This window comes from Ranitomeya variabilis, chromosome 5 (assembly GCF_051348905.1).
Source record: "Ranitomeya variabilis isolate aRanVar5 chromosome 5, aRanVar5.hap1, whole genome shotgun sequence".
Taxonomy (NCBI): domain Eukaryota; kingdom Metazoa; phylum Chordata; class Amphibia; order Anura; family Dendrobatidae; genus Ranitomeya; species Ranitomeya variabilis.
The window spans coordinates 593,167,618-593,190,878 of record NC_135236.1 but is presented as its reverse complement, the minus strand read 5'-3'; the positions used below and the strand labels follow the sequence as shown (position 1 = coordinate 593,190,878).

The 23,261-nt window shown below is 35.1% G+C and overlaps 14 non-coding genes across 14 annotated transcripts; all 14 read left to right on the top strand.

Annotated features, from left to right (window-relative positions):
* Positions 1-6,666: 6,666 nt before the first annotated feature.
* On the top strand, positions 6,667-6,748 carry TRNAL-AAG (transfer RNA leucine (anticodon AAG)). Its single transcript has one exon. It is a non-coding gene; the product is annotated as a tRNA-Leu (tRNA).
* Positions 6,749-7,690: 942 nt separating this feature from the next.
* Positions 7,691-7,772, top strand: TRNAL-UAG (transfer RNA leucine (anticodon UAG)). The gene has a single exon. It is a non-coding gene; the product is annotated as a tRNA-Leu (tRNA).
* Positions 7,773-8,003: 231 nt separating this feature from the next.
* Positions 8,004-8,085, top strand: TRNAL-AAG (transfer RNA leucine (anticodon AAG)). Its single transcript has one exon. It is a non-coding gene; the product is annotated as a tRNA-Leu (tRNA).
* Positions 8,086-9,041: 956 nt separating this feature from the next.
* On the top strand, positions 9,042-9,123 carry TRNAL-UAG (transfer RNA leucine (anticodon UAG)). Its single transcript has one exon. It is a non-coding gene; the product is annotated as a tRNA-Leu (tRNA).
* A 1,254-nt stretch (positions 9,124-10,377) lies between these two features.
* On the top strand, positions 10,378-10,459 carry TRNAL-UAG (transfer RNA leucine (anticodon UAG)). Its single transcript has one exon. It is a non-coding gene; the product is annotated as a tRNA-Leu (tRNA).
* A 1,254-nt stretch (positions 10,460-11,713) lies between these two features.
* TRNAL-UAG (transfer RNA leucine (anticodon UAG)) lies at positions 11,714-11,795 on the top strand. The gene has a single exon. It is a non-coding gene; the product is annotated as a tRNA-Leu (tRNA).
* A 1,680-nt stretch (positions 11,796-13,475) lies between these two features.
* TRNAL-UAG (transfer RNA leucine (anticodon UAG)) lies at positions 13,476-13,557 on the top strand. The gene has a single exon. It is a non-coding gene; the product is annotated as a tRNA-Leu (tRNA).
* Positions 13,558-13,788: 231 nt separating this feature from the next.
* TRNAL-AAG (transfer RNA leucine (anticodon AAG)) lies at positions 13,789-13,870 on the top strand. The gene has a single exon. It is a non-coding gene; the product is annotated as a tRNA-Leu (tRNA).
* Positions 13,871-14,810: 940 nt separating this feature from the next.
* Positions 14,811-14,892, top strand: TRNAL-UAG (transfer RNA leucine (anticodon UAG)). Its single transcript has one exon. It is a non-coding gene; the product is annotated as a tRNA-Leu (tRNA).
* Positions 14,893-16,145: 1,253 nt separating this feature from the next.
* TRNAL-UAG (transfer RNA leucine (anticodon UAG)) lies at positions 16,146-16,227 on the top strand. Its single transcript has one exon. It is a non-coding gene; the product is annotated as a tRNA-Leu (tRNA).
* A 231-nt stretch (positions 16,228-16,458) lies between these two features.
* On the top strand, positions 16,459-16,540 carry TRNAL-AAG (transfer RNA leucine (anticodon AAG)). Its single transcript has one exon. It is a non-coding gene; the product is annotated as a tRNA-Leu (tRNA).
* Positions 16,541-17,470: 930 nt separating this feature from the next.
* On the top strand, positions 17,471-17,552 carry TRNAL-UAG (transfer RNA leucine (anticodon UAG)). The gene has a single exon. It is a non-coding gene; the product is annotated as a tRNA-Leu (tRNA).
* Positions 17,553-19,117: 1,565 nt separating this feature from the next.
* TRNAL-AAG (transfer RNA leucine (anticodon AAG)) lies at positions 19,118-19,199 on the top strand. Its single transcript has one exon. It is a non-coding gene; the product is annotated as a tRNA-Leu (tRNA).
* A 2,277-nt stretch (positions 19,200-21,476) lies between these two features.
* TRNAL-UAG (transfer RNA leucine (anticodon UAG)) lies at positions 21,477-21,558 on the top strand. The gene has a single exon. It is a non-coding gene; the product is annotated as a tRNA-Leu (tRNA).
* The last annotated feature ends 1,703 nt before the right edge of the window (positions 21,559-23,261 follow it).

Genomic DNA, 23,261 nt, shown 5'->3' with positions numbered 1-23,261 from the left:
CTTGTGAGTTCAAATCCCACTGCTGCCACTAGTATGAGTTCTCTTAAACCTTTTTATCTCATTCTTATAATTATGCTAACATGCAAAATTAGCATATGCTTTAATCTCACTGCTGCCAGTATTATGAGATCTTGAAATGTTTTTGTACTTATTCTTATGATTTTGCTAGCATGCAAATTAGCATGTGATATAATCTTCTTTTGTATTTGTATGATTTAGCAGTTTTCAGTTAAGATAAAGACCGTTGATAGAATCTTTGTTTTTGCCTAATGTTTAGAGACATGCCCATTTTCCAAAATGTACTAATTTTAAATGTTGTCAAATGTACTTCACTTTCTCTAAGGAAGCTTAATTATCCATGCTGTTAAAGGTAGCATGGCTGAGTGGTCTAAGGCGCTGGATTTAGGCTCCAGTCTCTTTGGAGGCGTGGGTTCAAATCCCACTGCTGCCAACATATTGAGGTTTTGAAAACCTTTTCAGCTTATATTTATGATTTTTGCTAACAGAAAAATTAGCATATTTTTGTATGAGTGCGTGCTTTGCTTTTTTGGAAAAGACAAAAGATAGAATCATTGCTTTTTCCTTTTTGTTTAGAGACCTATCCATTTTCCACAATGCACAAGTTTAAAATGTAGTCAGATACACTAAACTTACTCTAAGGAAGCTCTTTTAATGATGCATTAGAAAGACTGCCCCGACACAGAGAATTAGACCAATAAGAAGGTGACAGGGAATAATTATCATAAAATTAATTTTTATTTGATAACAATAGTGACAAACATCAAAACTTAATATTAAAAATGTATATATTATCTAATGATATAGTACAATGCAACACTGTGCACAAATTGAGCCGCTTTATAATAAGGCAAGCCAATTTATATAGAGATAAAGAGCAATCAATGGCATAATAAATCCAAAAATCATGTGCAGGACAACAGTCAAATTTAATACAAACACAAAAACAGTGTATATAATATGTAATAATATATATAAAAATTAATATAAATTGTGCTATATGTAAAAACCAGTATCCACCACTAGGTGGTGCAAGAGACCCAATCCAACAAAGATGTGGTAGAAAAAGTGCTATGTGCAATGACTGCTGACCGACACAAGGGGCATCTAGGTTCAAAGGCCCAGAGAAAGTGCTCCGTGCTATATAAATATATAAGTATGCCAGATTACTTACAAATTACCAGGGATGATTACAGGGCTGCCAGCGGCTCAATGTGCACCCCGACGCGCGTTTCGGACATCCAGTCCTTCGTCAGGGGGTATTCTAATTGCATGATCGGGGGGTTTAAATATCTTATGGAGGTGCCAATGTCAGCGCCCAGCGCATGGACGGCGCATGCGCCGCCCGAACAACCCGGAAGTCCGGGACGCCGCATCACGCGTCCGGACGCACTTGATGGTACATGGTGTTGCCAAGGACACCGAGACGCCGCGACCCAGGCACCCGAGCGTCGGACGCGCATGCGCACAACGCCAGGAGCAACATGGGCAACTGCGGACAAAGATGTGAAGTACAGGGAAGCATTAATAGGCAGGAAAAATAATGTGTATGTGTGGGACACATGAAATGGTGTATGAAGGTGAACAAAAAAAGGGGGGTTATTAAATGATGTGTGTGCACACAACTGTGGTACAATATATATATAATTTATAATTCTGTAGGTGCAAAAAGCTATATGGATATGTGCAGGCTACAATTCATTACCAGGGGAGTTGTGGACAGGGTTTATAGAAGTTGGATAGAGCTGTGCAATGTCGTATAAGAAACCTTATATACAATAGATACATATATATTATATTAATCAATGTTCTAAACACAATATATTTATAATATTATTTATACAATCATAGATAAAATCCTCTAAGATCGGATACGGATGCAGAAGACCGCCACATTGGATCCGAAAAGGAAACAGTCCGACCCCCGGCCACAAACGCCACGCACGGAGGCCCAACACACGGAGTAGGTCCGCAACAGAAGAGGTACGTAAATAAAATACCTGGGTAATAAAAGCAAACGTTAAAAACAACATAGTGAAGACAATATACAGAAAAAATTATACAGAAAAATTATTAAAAAAATTACGATCATGGAATTAAAATTATAAATATTCCATATAGATAACCATACCAATGATATATAGCAAATATTTTAAAAATGAATAATTAAAAATTTTTTTAATTATTTTTCAAAAATTTTTTTAAAAGGAGCGGGTATACAATTTTTAAAAAATAATAAAAAATATATATATATATAAAACATGTATGGAGCAAATAAGATGGTCACAAAAACGGAGCAAAGCTTATATTTTCGTTGAGGCCATTGGGTGATACTGTGTCAAGCAGCCAAGTCCATTTAGTTTCTAATTGGGCCAAGGGTATGCTGATCTTCCCACCTCTCTCCTTTTGTTCAATCATGTCTATCCCAACCACTTTAAGAAGAGAGGCGTCACAATTGTGATGTATCTTGAAGTGCCTTGGTAGAGTCTTCAACATTGTAGTGTCCTCTATTTCCCTGGCTGCCTGTATACCAAGTACATGTTCTCTTGTACGTACTTTCAGTTGCCGGATTGTCATCCCTATGTAGATAAGTGGGCAAGGGCATACAGCGTAGTAAACTACGGCACGTGATGTGCATGTAATATTGCGTTTAATTTTGTAAATTGTAGTGCCCTTACTATTACTAAATGTTTGTGACCTCATAATATTCGGACAGGCCACACATCTTCCACAAGGTTTGCATCCTGGTTGGGGTCTAGCCGTACTTAGGAAAGTGGAATGCAATGATGGATCACCGACATAATGACTCTTTACAAGAGAATCACCCAAGTTTTGTGAGCGTCTAAACGTTATATCTGGATATTCGCTGATATATTTTGATATTACCGGATCGCTCAGTAGAATCGGCCACGACTTTGTCAAATAATGACGCATTAAATCAGCCTGGCCATGAAATTGGGTGATAAATCTGGTGGGCTGTATTTTATTTCGAGGTTTTACAGTATACAACGCCTCATGTCTAGTAGTATACTTGGCACGATTATAGGCCTTTTTAACTGATCTACGGCTGTATCCACGCTCTAAGAATCTTTCCTTCAGATTATTAGCTTGTCTCACAAAATCTTCCTCATTTGAGCATATTCTCCGAAGGCGTAAAAATTGGCCTATAGGTATAGATTTTATCATTGCCTTCGGGTGTGATGATGATGCATGTAAGTATGAGTTTACTGCCGTCGGTTTCCGATGTAGATCAGTCTGGAGGACATTATCCACACCCCTCTTTACTTCCACGTCAAGAAATTCAATTTTATTTTGATCCCATTTGTATGTTAGATGTATATTTAATAGATTTTGATTTAACTGGAGCATAAAAGATTCCAGGGATGTGACAGGTCCTTGCCAGAGGATGAATATATCATCGATGAAGCGTACCCATAAAAGGATACGCTCCATTGCTGGCATCAGATCAGACATCAAGAGGTCCCTCTCCCACAGCCCCAGAAATAGGTTTGCATACGCCGGCGCGAATGAAGCACCCATTGCGGTGCCCTGGAGCTGCAGGTAGAAGGACCCCTTGAATAAAAAGAAATTATGCGACAAGGAAAATTGTAGAAGTTCCAAGACAAACTCATTCATATTTCTAGATATTGAAGAAGATTCTAGGAAGTACCGGACTGCTCTCAAGCCATCACTATGGCGTATGTTTGTGTAGAGAGATTCTACGTCACATGACACCAATAAGGTGTCATTATCAATATGTAGGCCATCAATTTTTTTCAAAAAATCGCTTGTATCTTTAATAAATGAGGGTAGCTCCTCAACTAAGGGTTGTAATTTGGAGTCTATATATTTATTGATGTTCTCCATAAAGTTTCCACATCCCGAGATTATCGGCCTACCTGGTGGTACAGTTTGGTCTTTATGGATTTTAGGCAATAAATAGAATGTGGGTATTGCTGGTTCTACAACTTGTAGTGCCGAAAATAAATCCTTAGTTATCACCCCATTGTCCCTAGTCTCTCTCAGGATAGCCAATAGTTCCTTTACAAATTTATCCAAAGGATTGAACGTTAGTTTTTTGTAGCATGTCTCACTCCTTAGTTGTTTGAATGCCTCTGCTTCATAGAGTGGTTTAGGCCAAATTACTACGTTTCCGCCTTTGTCGGCAGGTTTTATTAGAATATCCCGCATTCCCTGAAGTTTAACTAGACTATTCCTCTCTTCCCTGTTTAAATTCACAGTATTCGGGTAGCGTGGAATCTTATTGAATTCTTTGCTCACCGTCTGGACAAAAATGTCCAGGGTCGAGCATGAAGACAGAGGTGGAAATCTACGTGAACGTGGTTTTATAGAGTCTGGAATCTTACCTCCCTCCGTTTCGTTATGTTCACGTGCTAGTTCCTCCAAGGTATTTAGTGCCTCCTGTTCCGCCTCTGTGGGGAATAGTAAATTGGTATCTTCATTATGAAAATGTTGTTTAAATAATAATTTTCTTGCAAAGAGATGCAAGTCTTTAATAGCCATAAATTTATTAAAGTTCCCCGTGGGACAGAACATTAACCCTTTGCTCAATACCCCCAATTCTATTTCTGAAAAGTTGTGGGAACTTAAATTAATTACCTTGCTGTTATTTCCACTTCTTTCGGGGGAATATCTGAAGTTCCGTTTAGTTGACACATAACGAGGTTCCCTTTTCCGTTTGGGGGTAGAAATGACAGACATAGAGGTAGAGGCGGAAGAGGAGGCACACGAGACATCACCATTGTTTATGCTTGAAGTTGTAGACATTATACGTTCACGAGTTATGTCCTTATTTATACTTCTGCGCCATCTATAGATCTTCCCATTTGCCAGATCTTTTTGATCTCTCATAAGTTTGTTGGCTTGTTTACCCTGGATGTCTTTTACCCACTGATCCACCAATTTTTCCAATTGGGGATTGATTGTCTCAAATTGTTCAGGGGTAAGATTACCTTTGGCCTTCATAAGGTTTTCATCTAGTGACTTATCAATTTCAGTCAATATTTTCAAATTATATTGTATGAGAAGCTCCATCAGTTTCTTTGATGTATCATTACATATTGTTTCCCATTTATTGATGAATTCCTCATCGTCCATGGGAAACGAAGGTGTAACTTGAATCCTTAGGCCTCTAGGAATGAGTTGCCTTTGGACATAGTTCTCCAAGAACGCTCTGTTCCACCATGATCTTGTTCTTTTATATGTTAAATTCTTTATGATATGAAAACAATCATCATATTGTATACCACCATTAGCGGTTATAGGGTTACCACTATTGCCAAACACTGCATTAATTTGTCCCTGCCAAGTCTGTTCCCTGGTCCTAAAATCCATGTTCAGAGCAAAAGGAAGCCTGTGCAAAACACAGTATATATATTAGTAACAGACACAGAGATGACACCTTTATAAAAATATATATATATATTATCAACGTAAGAATGGAATATAGTATCAAAAGATTATAATCACTAGGTCACCCCGTGTGTCAAATTTATAGTGTAAGACCACTACCTAGAAGAGAAAGACTGCCCCGACACAGAGAATTAGACCAATAAGAAGGTGACAGGGAATAATTATCATAAAATTAATTTTTATTTGATAACAATAGTGACAAACATCAAAACTTAATATTAAAAATGTATATATTATCTAATGATATAGTACAATGCAACACTGTGCACAAATTGAGCCGCTTTATAATAAGGCAAGCCAATTTATATAGAGATAAAGAGCAATCAATGGCATAATAAATCCAAAAATCATGTGCAGGACAACAGTCAAATTTAATACAAACACAAAAACAGTGTATATAATATGTAATAATATATATAAAAATTAATATAAATTGTGCTATATGTAAAAACCAGTATCCACCACTAGGTGGTGCAAGAGACCCAATCCAACAAAGATGTGGTAGAAAAAGTGCTATGTGCAATGACTGCTGACCGACACAAGGGGCATCTAGGTTCAAAGGCCCATACTTATATATTTATATAGCACGGAGCACTTTCTCTGTGCCTTTGAACCTAGATGCCCCTTGTGTCGGTCAGCAGTCATTGCACATAGCACTTTTTCTACCACATCTTTGTTGGATTGGGTCTCTTGCACCACCTAGTGGTGGATACTGGTTTTTACATATAGCACAATTTATATTAATTTTTATATATATATTATTACATATTATATACACTGTTTTTGTGTTTGTATTAAATTTGACTGTTGTCCTGCACATGATTTTTGGATTTATTATGCCATTGATTGCTCTTTATCTCTATATAAATTGGCTTGCCTTATTATAAAGCGGCTCAATTTGTGCACAGTGTTGCATTGTACTATATCATTAGATAATATATACATTTTTAATATTAAGTTTTGATGTTTGTCACTATTGTTATCAAATAAAAATTAATTTTATGATAATTATTCCCTGTCACCTTCTTATTGGTCTAATTCTCTGTGTCGGGGCAGTCTTTCTCTTCTAGGTAGTGGTCTTACACTATAAATTTGACACACGGGGTGACCTAGTGATTATAATCTTTTGATACTATATTCCATTCTTACGTTGATAATATATATATATATTTTTATAAAGGTGTCATCTCTGTGTCTGTTACTAATGATGCATTAGGTAGCATGGCCGAGCGGTCTAAGGCGCTGGATTAAGGCTCCAGTCTCTTCGGAGGCGTGGGTTCAAATCCCACTGCTGCCAGTATTATGAGGTTTTGAGAACCCTTTGATCTAATTCTGAGGATTTTGTATTTCCATGAGTGTGTGCATTTCTGTTTTGGAAAAGACAGTTTTAGACTTTAGTTTAGAGACTTACCTAAATTTTTTACAGACTTGTGGGTTCAAATGCCACTAGTATGAGTTCTTTTAAACCTTTTTATCTTATTCTTATAATTATGCTAACATGCAAAATTAGCATATGCTTTAAACCCACTGCTGCCAGTATTATGAGATCTTGAAATGTTTTTGTACTTATTCTCATGATTTTGCTAACATGCAAATTAGCATGTGATTTAATCTTCTTTTGTATTTGCATGATTTTCCAGTTTTCAGTTCAGATAAAGACTGTTGAAAGAATCCTTGCTTTTTTCTAATGTTTAGAGACATGCCCATTCAAATCCCACTGCTGCCATTATTATGAGGTTTTGAGAACCCTTTGATCTAATTCTTATGATTTTGTATTTTCATGAGTGTGTTAATTTCTGTTTAGGAAAAGACAGTTGAAAGAATCATTGATTTTTCCTATTGTTAAGAGACTTACCCATATTCCAACAGACTTGTGAGTTCAAATCCCACTGCTGCCACTAGTATGAGTTCTTTTAAACCTTTTTATCTCATTCTTATAATTATGCTAACATGCAAAATTAGCATATGCTTTAATCTCACTGCTGCCAGTATTATGAGATCTTGAAATGTTTTTGTACTTATTCTTATGATTTTGCTAGCATGCAAATTAGCATGTGATATAATCTTCTTTTGTATTTGTATGATTTAGCAGTTTTCAGTTAAGATAAAGACCGTTGATAGAATCTTTGTTTTTGCCTAATGTTTAGAGACATGCCCATTTTCCAAAATGTACTAATTTTAAATGTTGTCAAATGTACTTCACTTTCTCTAAGGAAGCTTAATTAACCATACTGTTTAAGGTAGCATGGCCGAGTGGTCTAAGGCGCTGGATTTAGGCTCCAGTCTCTTTGGAGGCGTGGGTTCAAATCCCACTGCTGCCAACATATTGAGGTTTTGAAAACCTTTTCAGCTTATATTTATGATTTTGCTAATAGAAAAATTAGCATATTTTTGTATGAGTGTGTGCTTTGCTTTTTTGGAAAAGACAAAAGATAGAATCATTGCTTTTTCCTTTTTGTTTAGAGACCTATCCATTTTCCACAATGCACAAGTTTAAAATGTAGTCAGATACACTAAACTTACTCTAAGGAAGCTCTTTTAATGATGCATTAGGTAGCATGGCCGAGCGGTCTAAGGCGCTGGATTAAGGCTCCAGTCTCTTCGGAGGCGTGGGTTCAAATCCCACTGCTGCCAGCATTATGAGGTTTTGAGAGCCCTTTGATCTAATTCTGAGGATTTTGTATTTCCATGAGTGTGTGCATTTCTGTTTTGGAAAAGACAGTTGAAAGAATCATTGATTGTTCCTATTGTTTAGAGACTTACCTAAATTTTAACAGACTTGTGGGTTCAAATGCCACTAGTATGAGTTCTTTTAAACCTTTTTATCTTATTCTTATAATAATGCTAACATGCAAAATTAGCATATGCTTTAAACCCACTGCTGCCAGTATTATGAGATCTTGAAATGTTTTTGTACTTATTCTTATGATTTTGCTAACATGCAAATTAGCATGTGATTTAATCTTCTTTTGTATTTGCATGATTTTGCAGTTTTCAGTTCAGATAAAGACTGTTGATAGAATCCTTGCTTTTTTCTAATGTTTAGAGACATGCCCATTCAAATCCCACTGCTGCCAGTATTATGAGGTTTTGAGAACCCTTTGATCTAATTCTTATGATTTTGTATTTTCATGAGTGTGTTAATTTCTGTTTAGGAAAAGACAGTTGAAAGAATCATTGATTTTTCCTATTGTTAAGAGACTTACCCATATTCCAACAGACTTGTGAGTTCAAATCCCACTGCTGCCACTAGTATGAGTTCTCTTAAACCTTTTTATCTCATTCTTATAATTATGCTAACATGCAAAATTAGCATATGCTTTAATCTCACTGCTGCCAGTATTATGAGATCTTGAAATGTTTTTGTACTTATTCTTATGATTTTGCTAGCATGCAAATTAGCATGTGATATAATCTTCTTTTGTATTTGTATGATTTAGCAGTTTTCAGTTAAGATAAAGACCGTTGATAGAATCTTTGTTTTTGCCTAATGTTTAGAGACATGCCCATTTTCCAAAATGTACTAATTTTAAATGTTGTCAAATGTACTTCACTTTCTCTAAGGAAGCTTAATTATCCATGCTGTTTAAGGTAGCATGGCCGAGTGGTCTAAGGCGCTGGATTTAGGCTCCAGTCTCTTTGGAGGCGTGGGTTCAAATCCCACTGCTGCCAACATATTGAGGTTTTGAAAACCTTTTCAGCTTATATTTATGATTTTGCTAACAGAAAAATTAGCATATTTTTGTATGAGTGCGTGCTTTGCTTTTTTGGAAAAGACAAACGATAGAATCATTGCTTTTTCCTTTTTGTTTAGAGACCTATCCATTTTCCACAATGCACAAGTTTAAAATGTAGTCAGATACACTAAACTTACTCTAAGGAAGCTCTTTTAATGATGCATTAGGTCGCATGGCCGAGCGGTCTAAGGCGCTGGATTAAGGCTCCAGTCTCTTCGGAGGCGTGGGTTCAAATCCCACTGCTGCCAGTATTATGAGGTTTTGAGAACCCTTTGATCTAATTCTGAGGATTTTGTATTTCCATGAGTGTGTGCATTTCTATTTTGGAAAAGACAGTTTTAGACTTTAGTTTAGAGACTTACCTAAATTTTAACAGACTTGTGGGTTCAAATGCCACTAGTATGAGTTCTTTTAAACCTTTTTATCTTATTCTTATAATTATGCTAACATGCAAAATTAGCATATGCTTTAAACCCACTGCTGCCAGTATTATGAGTTCTTGAAATGTTTTTGTACTTATTCTTATGATTTTGCTAACATGCAAATTAGCATGTGATTTAATCTTCTTTTGTATTTGCATGATTTTCTAGTTTTCAGTTCAGATAAAGACTGTTGAAAGAATCCTTGCTTTTTTCTAATGTTTAGAGACATGCCCATTCAAATCCCACTGCTGCCATTATTATGAGGTTTTGAGAACCCTTTGATCTAATTCTTATGATTTTGTATTTTCATGAGTGTGTTAGTTTCTGTTTAGGAAAAGACAGTTGAAAGAATCATTGATTTTTCCTATTGTTAAGAGACTTACCCATATTCCAACAGACTTGTGAGTTCAAATCCCACTGCTGCCACTAGTATGAGTTCTTTTAAACCTTTTTATCTCATTCTTATAATTATGCTAACATGCAAAATTAGCATATGCTTTAATCTCACTGCTGCCAGTATTATGAGATCTTGAAATGTTTTTGTACTTATTCTTATGATTTTGCTAGCATGCAAATTAGCATGTGATATAATCTTCTTTTGTATTTGTATGATTTAGCAGTTTTCAGTTAAGATAAAGACCGTTGATAGAATCTTTGTTTTTGCCTAATGTTTAGAGACATGCCCATTTTCCAAAATGTACTAATTTTAAATGTTGTCAAATGTACTTCACTTTCTCTAAGGAAGCTTAATTAACCATGCTGTTTAAGGTAGCATGGCCGAGTGGTCTAAGGCGCTGGATTTAGGCTCCAGTCTCTTTGGAGGCGTGGGTTCAAATCCCACTGCTGCCAACATATTGAGGTTTTGAAAACCTTTTCAGCTTATATTTATGATTTTGCTAACAGAAAAATTAGCATATTTTTGTATGAGTGCGTGCTTTGCTTTTTTGGAAAAGACAAAAGATAGAATCATTGCTTTTTCCTTTTTGTTTAGAGACCTATCCATTTTACACAATGCACAAGTTTAAAATGTAGTCAGATACACTAAACTTACTCTAAGGAAGCTCTTTTAATGATGCATTAGGTCGCATGGCCGAGCGGTCTAAGGCGCTGGATTAAGGCTCCAGTCTCTTCGGAGGCGTGGGTTCAAATCCCACTGCTGCCAGTATTATGAGGTTTTGAGAACCCTTTGATCTAATTCTGAGGATTTTGTATTTCCATGAGTGTGTGCATTTCTGTTTTGGAAAAGACAGTTTTAGACTTTAGTTTAGAGACTTACCTAAATTTTAACAGACTTGTGGGTTCAAATGCCACTAGTATGAGTTCTTTTAAACCTTTTTATCTTATTCTTATAATTATGCTAACATGCAAAATTAGCATATGCTTTAAACCCACTGCTGCCAGTATTATGAGATCTTGAAATGTTTTTGTACTTATTCTTATGATTTTGCTAACATGCAAATTAGCATGTGATTTAATCTTCTTTTGTATTTGCATGATTTTCTAGTTTTCAGTTCAGATAAAGACTGTTGAAAGAATCCTTGCTTTTTTCTAATGTTTAGAGACATGCCCATTCAAATCCCACTGCTGCCATTATTATGAGGTTTTGAGAACCCTTTGATCTAATTCTTATGATTTTGTATTTTCATGAGTGTGTTAGTTTCTGTTTAGGAAAAGACAGTTGAAAGAATCATTGATTTTTCCTATTGTTAAGAGACTTACCCATATTCCAACAGACTTGTGAGTTCAAATCCCACTGCTGCCACTAGTATGAGTTCTTTTAAACCTTTTTATCTCATTCTTATAATTATGCTAACATGCAAAATTAGCATATGCTTTAATCTCACTGCTGCCAGTATTATGAGATCTTGAAATGTTTTTGTACTTATTCTTATGATTTTGCTAGCATGCAAATTAGCATGTGATATAATCTTCTTTTGTATTTGTATGATTTAGCAGTTTTCAGTTAAGATAAAGACCGTTGATAGAATCTTTGTTTTTGCCTAATGTTTAGAGACATGCCCATTTTCCAAAATGTACTAATTTTAAATGTTGTCAAATGTACTTCACTTTCTCTAAGGAAGCTTAATTAACCATGCTGTTTAAGGTAGCATGGCCGAGTGGTCTAAGGCTCTGGATTTAGGCTCCAGTCTCTTTGGAGGCGTGGGTTCAAATCCCACTGCTGCCAACATATTGAGGTTTTGAAAACCTTTTCAGCTTATATTTATGATTTTGCTAACAGAAAAATTAGCATATTTTTGTATGAGTGCGTGCTTTGCTTTTTTGGAAAAGACAAAAGATAGAATCATTGCTTTTTCCTTTTTGTTTAGAGACCTATCCATTTTCCACAATGCACAAGTTTAAAATGTAGTCAGATACACTAAACTTACTCTAAGGAAGCTCTTTTAATGATGCATTAGGTCGCATGGCTGAGCGGTCTAAGGCGCTGGATTAAGGCTCCAGTCTCTTCGGAGGCGTGGGTTCAAATCCCACTGCTGCCAGTATTATGAGGTTTTGAGAACCCTTTGATCTAATTCTGAGGATTTTGTATTTCCATGAGTGTGTGCATTTCTGTTTTGGAAAGACAGTTATAGACTTTAGTTTAGAGACTTACCTAAATTTTAACAGACTTGTGGGTTCAAATGCCACTAGTATGAGTTCTTTTAAACCTTTTTATCTTATTCTTATAATTATGCTAACATGCAAAATTAGCATATGCTTTAAACCCACTGCTGCCAGTATTATGAGTTCTTGAAATGTTTTTGTACTTATTCTTATGATTTTGCTAACATGCAAATTAGCATGTGATTTAATCTTCTTTTGTATTTGCATGATTTTCCAGTTTTCAGTTCAGATAAAGACTGTTGAAAGAATCCTTGCTTTTTTCTAATGTTTAGAGACATGCCCATTCAAATCCCACTGCTGCCATTATTATGAGGTTTTGAGAACCCTTTGATCTAATTCTGAGGATTTTGTATTTCCATGAGTGTGTGCATTTCTGTTTTGGAAAGACAGTTATAGACTTTAGTTTAGAGACTTACCTAAATTTTAACAGACTTGTGGGTTCAAATGCCACTAGTATGAGTTCTTTTAAACCTTTTTATCTTATTCTTATAATTATGCTAACATGCAAAATTAGCATATGCTTTAAACCCGCTGCTGCCAGTTTTATGAGATCTTGAAATGTTTTTGTACTTATTCTTATGATTTTGCTAACATGCAAATTAGCATGTGATTTAATCTTCTTTTGTATTTGCATGATTTTCTAGTTTTCAGTTCAGATAAAGACTGTTGAAAGAATCCTTGCTTTTTTCTAATGTTTAGAGACATGCCCATTCAAATCCCACTGCTGCCATTATTATGAGGTTTTGAGAACCCTTTGATCTAATTCTTATGATTTTGTATTTTCATGAGTGTGTTAGTTTCTGTTTAGGAAAAGACAGTTGAAAGAATCATTGATTTTTCCTATTGTTAAGAGACTTACCCATATTCCAACAGACTTGTGAGTTCAAATCCCACTGCTGCCACTAGTATGAGTTATTTTAAACCTTTTTATCTCATTCTTATAATTATGCTAACATGCAAAATTAGCATATGCTTTAATCTCACTGCTGCCAGTATTATGAGATCTTGAAATGTTTTTGTACTTATTCTTATGATTTTGCTAGCATGCAAATTAGCATGTGATATAATCTTCTTTTGTATTTGTATGATTTAGCAGTTTTCAGTTAAGATAAAGACCGTTGATAGAATCTTTGTTTTTGCCTAATGTTTAGAGACATGCCCATTTTCCAAAATGTACTAATTTTAAATGTTGTCAAATGTACTTCACTTTCTCTAAGGAAGCTTAATTAACCATGCTGTTTAAGGTAGCATGGCCGAGTGGTCTAAGGCGCTGGATTTAGGCTCCAGTCTCTTTGGAGGCGTGGGTTCAAATCCCACTGCTGCCAACATATTGAGGTTTTGAAAACCTTTTCAGCTTTTATTTATGATTTTGCTAATAGAAAAATTAGCATATTTTTGTATGAGCGCGTGCTTTGCTTTTTTGGAAAAGACAAAAGATAGAATCATTGCTTTTTCCTTTTTGTTTAGAGACCTATCCATTTTACACAATGCACAAGTTTAAAATGTAGTCAGATACACTAAACTTACTCTCAGGAAGCTCTTTCAATGATGCATTAGGTAGCATGGCCGAGCGGTCTAAGGCGCTGGATTAAGGCTCCAGTCTCTTCGGAGGCGTGGGTTCAAATCCCACTGCTGCCAGTATTATGAGGTTTTGAGAACCCTTTGATCTAATTCTGAGGATTTTGTATTTCCATGAGTGTGTGCATTTCTGTTTTGGAAAGACAGTTATAGACTTTAGTTTAGAGACTTACCTAAATTTTAACAGACTTGTGGGTTCAAATGCCACTAGTATGAGTTCTTTTAAACCTTTTTATCTTATTCTTATAATTATGCTAACATGCAAAATTAGCATATGCTTTAAACCCACTGCTGCCAGTATTATGAGTTCTTGAAATGTTTTTATACTTATTCTTATGATTTTGCTAACATGCAAATTAGCATGTGATTTAATCTTCTTTTGTATTTGCATGATTTTCCAGTTTTCAGTTCGGATAAAGACTGTTGAAAGAATCCTTGCTTTTTTCTAATGTTTAGAGACATGCCCATTCAAATCCCACTGCTGCCATTATTATGAGGTTTTGAGAACCCTTTGATCTAATTCTTATGATTTTGTATTTTCATGAGTGTGTTAATTTCTGTTTAGGAAAAGACAGTTGAAAGAATCATTGATTTTTCCTATTGTTAAGAGACTTACCCATATTCCAACAGACTTGTGAGTTCAAATCCCACTGCTGCCACTAGTATGAGTTCTTTTAAACCTTTTTATCTCATTCTTATAATTATGCTAACATGCAAAATTAGCATATGCTTTAATCTCACTGCTGCCAGTATTATGAGATCTTGAAATGTTTTTGTACTTATTCTTATGATTTTGCTAGCATGCAAATTAGCATGTGATATAATCTTCTTTTGTATTTGTATGATTTAGCAGTTTTCAGTTAAGATAAAGACCGTTGATAGAATCTTTGTTTTTGCCTAATGTTTAGAGACATGCCCATTTTCCAAAATGTACTAATTTTAAATGTTGTCAAATGTACTTCACTTTCTCTAAGGAAGCTTAATTAACCATGCTGTTTAAGGTAGCATGGCCGAGTGGTCTAAGGCGCTGGATTTAGGCTCCAGTCTCTTTGGAGGTGTGGGTTCAAATCCCACTGCTGCCAACATACTGAGGTTTTGAAAACCTTTTCAGCTTATATTTATGATTTTGCTAATAGAAAAATTAGCATATTTTTGTATGAGCGCGTGCTTTGCTTTTTTGGAAAAGACAAAAGATAGAATCATTGCTTTTTCCTTTTTGTTTAGAGACCTATCCATTTTCCACAATGCACAAGTTTAAAATGTAGTCAGATACACTAAACTTACTCTCAGGAAGCTCTTTTAATGATGCATTAGGTAGCATGGCCGAGTGGTCTATGGCGCTGGATTAAGGCTCCAGTCTCTTCGGAGGCGTGGGTTCAAATCCCACTGCTGCCAGTATTATGAGGTTTTGAGAACCCTTTGATCTAATTCTGAGGATTTTGTATTTCCATGAGTGTGTGCATTTCTGTTTTGGAAAGACAGTTATAGACTTTAGTTTAGAGACTTACCTAAATTTTAACAGACTTGTGGGTTCAAATGCCACTAGTATGAGTTCTTTTAAACCTTTTTATCTTATTCTTATAATTATGCTAACATGCAAAATTAGCATATGCTTTAAACCCACTGCTGCCAGTATTATGAGTTCTTGAAATGTTTTTGTACTTATTCTTATGATTTTGCTAACATGCAAATTAGCATGTGATTTAATCTTCTTTTGTATTTGCATGATTTTCCAGTTTTCAGTTCAGATAAAGACTGTTGAAAGAATCCTTGCTTTTTTCTAATGTTTAGAGACATGCCCATTCAAATCCCACTGCTGCCATTATTATGAGGTTTTGAGAACCCTTTGATCTAATTCTTATGATTTTGTATTTTCATGAGTGTGTTAATTTCTGTTTAGGAAAAGACAGTTGAAAGAATCATTGATTTTTCCTATTGTTAAGAGACTTACCCATATTCCAACAGACTTGTGAGTTCAAATCCCACTGCTGCCACTAGTATGAGTTCTTTTAAACCTTTTTATCTCATTCTTATAATTATGCTAACATGCAAAATTAGCATATGCTTTAATCTCACTGCTGCCAGTATTATGAGATCTTGAAATGTTTTTGTACTTATTCTTATGATTTTGCTAGCATGCAAATTAGCATGTGATATAATCTTCTTTTGTATTTGTATGATTTTGCAGTTTTCAGTTAAGATAAAGACCGTTGATAGAATCTTTGTTTTTGCCTAATGTTTAGAGACATGCCCATTTTCCAAAATGTACTAATTTTAAATGTTGTCAAATGTACTTCACTTTCTCTAAGGAAGCTTAATTAACCATGCTGTTTAAGGTAGCATGGCCGAGTGGTCTAAGGCGCTGGATTTAGGCTCCAGTCTCTTTGGAGGCGTGGGTTCAAATCCCACTGCTGCCAACATATTGAGGTTTTGAAAACCTTTTCAGCTTATATTTATGATTTTGCTAATAGAAAAATTAGCATATTTTTGTATGAGCGCGTGCTTTCCTTTTTTGGAAAAGACAAAAGATAGAATCATTGCTTTTTCCTTTTTGTTTAGAGACCTATCCATTTTACACAATGCACAAGTTTAAAATGTAGTCAGATACACTAAACTTACTCTCAGGAAGCTCTTTCAATGATGCATTAGGTAGCATGGCCGAGCGGTCTAAGGCGCTGGATTAAGGCTCCAGTCTCTTCGGAGGCGTGGGTTCAAATCCCACTGCTGCCAGTATTAGAACCCTTTGATCTAATTCTGAGGATTTTGTATTTCCATGAGTGTGTGCATTTCTGTTTTGGAAAAGACAGTTTTAGACTTTAGTTTAGAGACTTACCTAAATTTTAACAGACTTGTGGGTTCAAATGCCACTAGTATGAGTTATTTTAAACATTTTTATCTTATTCTTATAATTATGCTAACATGCAAAATTAGCATATGCTTTAAACCCACTGCTGCCAGTATTATGAGTTCTTGAAATGTTTTTGTACTTATTCTTATGATTTTGCTAACATGCAAATTAGCATGTGATTTAATCTTCTTTTGTATTTGCATGATTTTCCAGTTTTCAGTTCAGATAAAGACTGTTGAAAGAATCCTTGCTTTTTTCTAATGTTTAGAGACATGCCCATTCAAATCCCACTGCTGCCATTATTATGAGGTTTTGAGAACCCTTTGATCTAATTCTTATGATTTTGTATTTTCATGAGTGTGTTAATTTCTGTTTAGGAAAAGACAGTTGAAAGAATCATTGATTTTTCCTATTGTTAAGAGACTTACCCATATTCCAACAGACTTGTGAGTTCAAATCCCACTGCTGCCACTAGTATGAGTTCTTTTAAACCTTTTTATCTCATTCTTATAATTATGCTAACATGCAAAATTAGCATATGCTTTAATCTCACTGCTGCCAGTATTATGAGATCTTGAAATGTTTTTGTACTTATTCTTATGATTTTGCTAGCATGCAAATTAGCATGTGATATAATCTTCTTTTGTTTTTGTATGATTTAGCAGTTTTCAGTTAAGATAAAGACCGTTGATAGAATCTTTGTTTTTGCCTAATGTTTAGAGATATGCCCATTTTCCAAAATGTACTAATTTTAAATGTTGTCAAATGTACTTCACTTTCTCTAAGGAAGCTTAATTATCCATGCTGTTTAAGGTAGCATGGCCGAGTGGTCTAAGGCGCTGGATTTAGGCTCCAGTCTCTTTGGAGGCGTGGGTTCAAATCCCACTGCTGCCAACATATTGAGGTTTTGAAAACCTTTTCAGCTTATATTTATGATTTTGCTAACAGAAAAATTAGCATATTTTTGTATGAGTGCGTGCTTTGCTTTTTTGGAAAAGACAAAAGATAGAATCATTGCTTTTTCCTTTTTGTTTAGAGACCTATCCATTTTCCACAATGCACAAGTTTAAAATGTAGTCAGATACACTAAACTTACTCTAAGGAAGCTCTTTTAATGATGCATTAGGTCGCATGGCCGAGCGGTCTAAGGCGCTGGATTAAGGCTCCAGTCTCTTCGGAGGCGTGGGTTCAAATCCCACTGCTGCCAGTATTATGAGGTTTTGAGAACCCTTTGATCTAATTCTGAGGATTTTGTATTTCCATGAGTGTGTGCATTTCTGTTTTGGAAAGACAGTTATAGACTTTAGTTTAGAGACTTACCTAAATTTTAACAGACTTGTGGGTTCAAATGCCACTAGTATGAGTTCTTTTAAACCTTTTTATCTTATTCTTATAATTATGCTAACATGCAAAATTAGCATATGCTTTAAACCCACTGCTGCCAGTATTATGAGTTCTTGAAATGTTTTTGTACTTATTCTTATGATTTTGCTAACATGCAAATTAGCATGTGATTTAATCTTCTTTTGTATTTGCATGATTTTCCAGTTTTCAGTTCAGATAAAGACTGTTGAAAGAATCCTTGCTTTTTTCTAATGTTTAGAGACATGCCCATTCAAATCCCACTGCTGCCATTATTATGAGGTTTTGAGAACCCTTTGATCTAATTCTTATGATTTTGTATTTTCATGAGTGTGTTAATTTCTGTTTAGGAAAAGACAGTTGAAAGAATCATTGATTTTTCCTATTGTTAAGAGACTTACCCATATTCCAACAGACTTGTGAGTTCAAATCCCACTGCTGCCACTAGTATGAGTTCTTTTAAACCTTTTTATCTCATTCTTATAATTATGCTAACATGCAAAATTAGCATATGCTTTAATCTCACTGCTGCCAGTATTATGAGATCTTGAAATGTTTTTGTACTTATTCTTATGATTTTGCTAGCATGCAAATTAGCATGTGATATAATCTTCTTTTGTATTTGTATGATTTAGCAGTTTTCAGTTAAGATAAAGACCGTTGATAGAATCTTTGTTTTTGCCTAATGTTTAGAGACATGACCATTTTCCAAAATGTACTAATTTTAAATGTTGTCAAATGTACTTCACTTTCTCTAAGGAAGCTTAATGAACCATGCTGTTAAAGGTAGCATGGCCGAGTGGTCTAAGGCGCTGGATTTAGGCTCCAGTCTCTTTGGAGGCGTGAGTTCAAATCCCACTGCTGCCAACATATTGAGGTTTTGAAAACCTTTTCAGCTTATATTTATGATTTTGCTAATAGAAAAATTAGCATATTTTTGTATGAGTGCGTGCTTTGCTTTTTGGAAAAGACAAAAGATAGAATCATTGCTTTTTCCTTTTTGTTTAGAGACCTATCCATTTTCCACAATGCACAAGTTTAAAATGTAGTCAGATACACTAAACTTACTCTCAGGAAGCTTTTTTAATAACGCATTAGGTAGCATGGCCGAGCGGTCTAAGGCGCTGGATTAAGGCTCCAGTCTCTTCGGAGGCGTGGGTTCAAATCCCACTGCTGCCAGTATTATGAGGTTTTGAGAACCCTTTGATCTAATTCTGAGGATTTTGTATTTCCATGAGTGTGTGCATTTCTGTTTTGGAAAAGACAGTTTTAGACTTTAGTTTAGAGACTTACCTAAATTTGAACAGACTTGTGGGTTCAAATGCCACTAGTATGAGTTCTTTTAAACCTTTTTATCTTATTCTTATAATTATGCTAACATGCGAAATTAGCATATGCTTTAAACCCACTGCTGCCAGTATTATGAGTTCTTGAAATGTTTTTGTACTTATTCTTATGATTTTGCTAACATGCAAATTAGCATGTGATTTAATCTTCTTTTGTATTTGCATGATTTTCCAGTTTTCAGTTCAGATAAAGACTGTTGAAAGAATCCTTGTTTTTTTCTAATGTTTAGAGACATGCCCATTCAAATCCCACTGCTGCCATTATTATGAGGTTTTGAGAACCCTTTGATCTAATTCTTATGATTTTGTATTTTCATGAGTGTGTTAATTTCTGTTTAGGAAAAGACAGTTGAAAGAATCATTGATTTTTCCTATTGTTAAGAGACTTACCCATATTCCAACAGACTTGTGAGTTCAAATCCCACTGCTGCCACTAGTATGAGTTCTTTTAAACCTTTTTATCTCATTCTTATAATTATGCTAACATGCAAAATTAGCATATGCTTTAATCTCACTGCTGCCAGTATTATGAGATCTTGAAATGTTTTTGTACTTATTCTTATGATTTTGCTAGCATGCAAATTAGCATGTGATATAATCTTCTTTTGTATTTGTATGATTTAGCAGTTTTCAGTTAAGATAAAGACCGTTGATAGAATCTTTGTTTTTGCCTAATGTTTAGAGACATGACCATTTTCCAAAATGTACTAATTTTAAATGTTGTCAAATGTACTTCACTTTCTCTAAGGAAGCTTAATGAACCATGCTGTTAAAGGTAGCATGGCCGAGTGGTCTAAGGCGCTGGATTTAGGCTCCAGTGTCTTTGGAGGCGTGAGTTCAAATCCCACTGCTGCCAACATATTGAGGTTTTGAAAACCTTTTCAGCTTATATTTATGATTTTGCTAATAGAAAAATTAGCATATTTTTGTATGAGCGCGTGCTTTGCTTTTTTGGAAAAGACAAAAGATAGAATCATTGCTTTTTCCTTTTTGTTTAGAGACCTATCCATTTTCCACAATGCACAAGTTTAAAATGTAGTCAGATACACTAAACTTACTCTCAGGAAGCTTTTTTAATAATGCATTAGGTAGCATGGCCCAGCGGTCTAAGGCGCTGGATTAAGGCTCCAGTCTCTTCGGAGGCGTGGGTTCAAATCCCACTGCTGCCAGTATTATGAGGTTTTGAGAACCCTTTGATCTAATTCTGAGGATTTTGTATTTCCATGAGTGTGTGCATTTCTGTTTTGGAAAAGACAGTTTTAGACTTTAGTTTAGAGACTTACCTAAATTTGAACAGACTTGTGGGTTCAAATGCCACTAGTATGAGTTCTTTTAAACCTTTTTATCTTATTCTTATAATTATGCTAACATGCAAAATTAGCATATGCTTTAAACCCACTGCTGCCAGTATTATGAGTTCTTGAAATGTTTTTGTACTTATTCTTATGATTTTGCTAACATGCAAATTAGCATGTGATTTAATCTTCTTTTGTATTTGCATGATTTTCCAGTTTTCAGTTCAGATAAAGACTGTTGAAAGAATCCTTGATTTTTTCTAATGTTTAGAGACATGCCCATTCAAATCCCACTGCTGCCATTATTATGAGGTTTTGAGAACCCTTTGATCTAATTCTTATGATTTTGTATTTTCATGAGTGTGTTAATTTCTGTTTAGGAAAAGACAGTTGAAAGAATCATTGATTTTTCCTATTGTTAAGAGACTTACCCATATTCCAACAGACTTGTGAGTTCAAATCCCACTGCTGCCACTAGTATGAGTTCTTTTAAACCTTTTTATCTCATTCTTATAATTATGCTAACATGCAAAATTAGCATATGCTTTAATCTCACTGCTGCCAGTATTATGAGATCTTGAAATGTTTTTGTACTTATTCTTATGATTTTGCTAGCATGCAAATTAGCATGTGATATAATCTTCTTTTGTATTTGTATGATTTAGCAGTTTTCAGTTAAGATAAAGACCGTTGATAGAATCTTTGTTTTTGCCTAATGTTTAGAGACATGCCCATTTTCCAAAATGTACTAATTTTAAATGTTGTCAAATGTACTTCACTTTCTCTAAGGAAGCTTAATTATCCATGCTGTTTAAGGTAGCATGGCCGAGTGGTCTAAGGCGCTGGATTTAGGCTCCAGTCTCTTTGGAGGCGTGGGTTCAAATCCCACTGCTGCCAACATATTGAGGTTTTGAAAACCTTTTCAGCTTATATTTATGATTTTGCTAACAGAAAAATTAGCATATTTTTGTATGAGTGCGTGCTTTGCTTTTTTGGAAAAGACAAAAGATAGAATCATTGCTTTTTCCTTTTTGTTTAGAGACCTATCCATTTTCCACAATGCACAATTTTAAAATGTAGTCAGATACACTAAACTTACTCTAAGGAAGCTCTTTTAATGATGCATTAGGTCGCATGGCCGAGCGGTCTAAGGCGCTGGATTAAGGCTCCAGTCTCTTCGGAGGCATGGGTTCAAATCCCACTGCTGCCAGTATTATGAGGTTTTGAGAACCCTTTGATCTAATTCTGAGGATTTTGTATTTCCATGAGTGTGTGCATTTCTGTTTTGGAAAAGACAGTTTTAGACTTTAGTTTAGAGACTTACCTAAATTTGAACAGACTTGTGGGTTCAAATGCCACTAGTATGAGTTCTTTTAAACCTTTTTATCTTATTCTTATAATTATGCTAACATGCAAAATTAGCATATGCTTTAAACCCACTGCTGCCAGTATTATGAGTTCTTGAAATGTTTTTGTACTTATTCTTATGATTTTGCTAACATGCAAATTAGCATGTGATTTAATCTTCTTTTGTATTTGCATGATTTTCCAGTTTTCAGTTCAGATAAAGACTGTTGAAAGAATCCTTGCTTTTTTCTAATGTTTAGAGACATGCCCATTCAAATCCCACTGCTGCCATTATTATGAGGTTTTGAGAACCCTTTGATCTAATTCTTATGATTTTGTATTTTCATGAGTGTGTTAATTTCTGTTTAGGAAAAGACAGTTGAAAGAATCATTGATTTTTCCTATTGTTAAGAGACTTACCCATATTCCAACAGACTTGTGAGTTCAAATGCCACTAGTATGAGTTCTTTTAAACCTTTTTATCTCATTCTTATAATTATGCTAACATGCAAAATTAGCATATGCTTTAATCTCACTGCTGCCAGTATTATGAGATCTTGAAATGTTTTTGTACTTATTCTTATGATTTTGCTAGCATGCAAATTAGCATGTGATATAATCTTCTTTTGTATTTGTATGATTTAGCAGTTTTCAGTTAAGATAAAGACCGTTGATAGAATCTTTGTTTTTGCCTAATGTTTAGAGACATGACCATTTTCCAAAATGTACTAATTTTTAATGTTGTCAAATGTACTTCACTTTCTCTAAGGAAGCTTAATGAACCATGCTGTTTAAGGTAGCATGGCTGAGTGGTTTAAGGCGCTGGATTTAGGCTCCAGTCTCTTTGGAGGTGTGGGTTCAAATCCCACTGCTGCCAACATACTGAGGTTTTGAAAACCTTTTCAGCTTATATTTATGATTTTGCTAATAGAAAAATTAGCATATTTTTGTATGAGCGCGTGCTTTGCTTTTTTGGAAAAGACAAAAGATAGAATCATTGCTTTTTCCTTTTTGTTTAGAGACCTATCCATTTTCCACAATGCACAAGTTTAAAATGTAGTCAGATACACTAAACTTACTCTCAGGAAGCTCTTTTAATGATGCATTGGGTAACATGGCCGAGTGGTCTAAGGCGCTGGCTCCAGTCTCTTCGGAGGCGTGGGTTCAAATCCCACTGCTGCCAGTATTATGAGGTTTTGAGAACCCTTTGATCTAATTCTGAGGATTTTGTATTTCCATGAGTGTGTGCATTT